The sequence below is a fragment of the Delphinapterus leucas genome, chromosome 15 (genome assembly GCF_059928025.1).
Source record: "Delphinapterus leucas isolate spDelLeu-1000000601 "Yukka" chromosome 15, BTC_Dleu_Yukka2, whole genome shotgun sequence".
In the NCBI taxonomy this organism is placed as follows: domain Eukaryota; kingdom Metazoa; phylum Chordata; class Mammalia; order Artiodactyla; family Monodontidae; genus Delphinapterus; species Delphinapterus leucas.
The window spans coordinates 886814-889651 of record NC_143143.1 but is presented as its reverse complement, the minus strand read 5'-3'; positions in this window follow the sequence as shown (position 1 = coordinate 889651).

Below are 2838 nucleotides of genomic sequence, written 5' to 3'. Positions count from 1 at the left end.
TGGGGTGGACCCACCCCCTCTGTGAGCGCGTGGGGGGTGTGAGGGGGGCTGGGGTCAGGGCCCGAGGCTCCGCTCGGGATGGGGGCAGTTTTAGCTGTAAAATGCTGTGTCTAGGACGGGGGCGGGGGGTGGGAAGATGCAGGAATTGGTGGCACAGTGAGGGACAAGCCGAGGGGCCAGCGAGGGCACAGGGAGGAGGGCAGAAGTCCAGGAAGGAAGGTCCGCAGGGCTGCGGGACAGAGGGTGGGCTGGTGGGCGAACATAGGTGTGACGTTGAGGATGGGGCCTGGTCTGCTGGGCTTCCTGGGAGCAAAAGATGCTCTGCTGTAGCCTTGAGTTCCGCCAGAGCCCCTCCCTGTCAGCCCGTTGAAGAGGGGGCGTTCAAATGGCCCTGGGGGATGGTGACAGCGGGCGCAACACGTGTGGCCATCGGGCACCTGCGGTGCGGCCGGTTCGAGGTAAGACGCGTCCTCAGAGTGAGAGATACACGGGATTTCCAACACTGAGCCCACAGAAAGGATATGACAGCTCGCTTATAGAATTATATATTGATCACATGTTGAGATGGACACATTTCACATATATCGGGTTCACTAAGATATGTTATCAAAACTAATCTCGTCTCTTATTTTTTTTTATATTTATTTATTTGGTTGGCTGCGCGCAGGATCTTTAGTCGCGGCATGCGGGATCTAGTTCCCTGACCAGGGATCCAGCCTGGGCCCCCTGCATTGGGAGCGTGGAGTCTTAGCTACTGGACCACCAGGGAAGTCCCTCTTACTTTTCTTTTAAATGCAACTACTAGAAGATTCAAAATCATACACACGGCCCTTGCAATCGTGGCTTGCATTCTCTCTCTGGTGGGCAGGGCTACTGACCACGTCAGCGGCTCATCACGATCTTGTTTGCCAGTTTTGGGGTGTCCGCCTGTGCCAGCTCCGTGTCCCCTCATTCCTCATCGCTTCTGGGGGTGTGGGTGCTGCCATCGCCCCCCGCCCCCGCCCCGCTCTGTCCACTCCCTGTTCATTTTCTCTCAAAATGTGTCCCGACTCTGAGCTTTCTTCTCCCCTGGTCCTCTGGGCGTCTCCCCGCGCTCCCAACTTGCCCCAGATGCTGAAACCCTCGGGGTCTCCCCGCTACCCTCCAGGGAGTCCACCCTCGTGCCGAGACCCCCGCCCCGGGGGGGAGAAACCTCCGGTTGCTGCGGGGGAGACTCCGTGTGGGGCTCGCACCGCCACACCCTGCTCATCCAGCAACAGGTCACGGGCACGTCCGTCCGTGAACCGGGCTCCACCCGCAGACCAGAGGCCAGCTCCTGCCTTGAGGGCTCAGCGCACGGAGGGCGAGCTCAGGGAGCTGCAGTCCCAGAGGGGGCTCCGCGGGAAAGGACAGCCTAGGAGAGGCAAGCAGGGTGAGTGGGGTCGGGACGGATGCGGGCGGCAGCTGTGCAGGGGCCCTGGGTCAGGAGTGGGGTTCAGGCTGCAGCTCAGACTCGGCTGGGGAGCAGCTTTAGGTGGGAACCCCGTGATCAGCGAAAGGGGGAACACGTGGGGGCAGCTCGGGTCACCCCCACCCCACCCAGGGCTGCTCAGCGTGACGTGCTCTCTACTCAGAATTTCACGGCGTGTCCGCACCGGGCTGCAAAGGCACTGGGGAGTGTCGTCTGCATCCAGGCCTCCACGCAGGCCGCAGGATCCTGGGGATTCCGAGTGTCCCGGGGTGGGGGGCAGCTGTAACCAAGCACCCTAGGCTGGGGGGCTTACAAGAGGGAAAGTTTATCCTTTCCCAGTTCTGGGGGCCAGGAGTCCAGGGTTGAGGTGTGGGCAGGGCTGCCTCTGCCTGAGGGCTCACGGCCGCCTCGCTCCCGCCCGCCTGTGTCCTCGCACGGCCCTCTTCTCCCTGCGGGTCTGCGTCCAGACTCCCCTCTTCTTATAAGGACCCCGGTCATCGGACTGCAGCCCAGCCCAGTCCAGCGTGTGCCCATCTTGACCAATCACACCTGCAAAGACCCCATTTCATAGCTTCTGGGGGTTGGGACTTCAGCATATCTTTTGGGAGGCGAGGCAACCCCTAACAGGATAATTTCCAGGCTTGCTGAGGCCACAGGCCCTCCCCGCCTTCTCCGGCACCCGGGGGCACTCGTGGGACCCAGATGGGCCCTGAGTCCTAAAGGTGAGCCAGAGACACACACGGATGATTTCGTGGTTCCCTCGGGCGGGTGTGGGTGATGGTGCCGGGGGTCCAGGGGCCACGCTGTCTGGCGGTGAGGGTGGCCGGTGCCCAAAGCCGAGCTCTGACTAGGCTGCAGTGGGCAGGGCCGAGGGTCTGCTGCCCAGTCACCCACAGGGGACCTATTTCTACCCCCTTCTCCCCGCCCCCAAGAGACCCCACAACATTCCCCTCCTGCCTCTGTGTGCTGCAGTCTCGTCTGCTACTCACTCCTGGGACCCTGGGTGTGCATGATGGCAGACTTTGCTGGTTTTCCCTATATTGTTTGGATGTCGCCCCCCAACCCCACCCCGTCCTGTAGGCTCAGGAGAAATGGCCCCCTCCCCAACCCTAGGAAATGAATCATATTTAATACAAGCCAATCATGGCCCTTCTCATCCCCAGTAAAGGAGGCGCCACCAGGAGGACACACCCTCTTTTTTGCTGGATGATACCTGTCTGGATGCATGGTGCTGCAGCAGCTGTTTTGTGACCATGAGGGGGAACATGGCTGATATGTTGAGGATGACAGGGCAGAAACATTGAAGACACCTGGGTCTTTCACGACATCATTGAATTAGCTAGTCCTAGAACCTCCCTACCTCTGGATTTCTTACGGTGTATGAATTT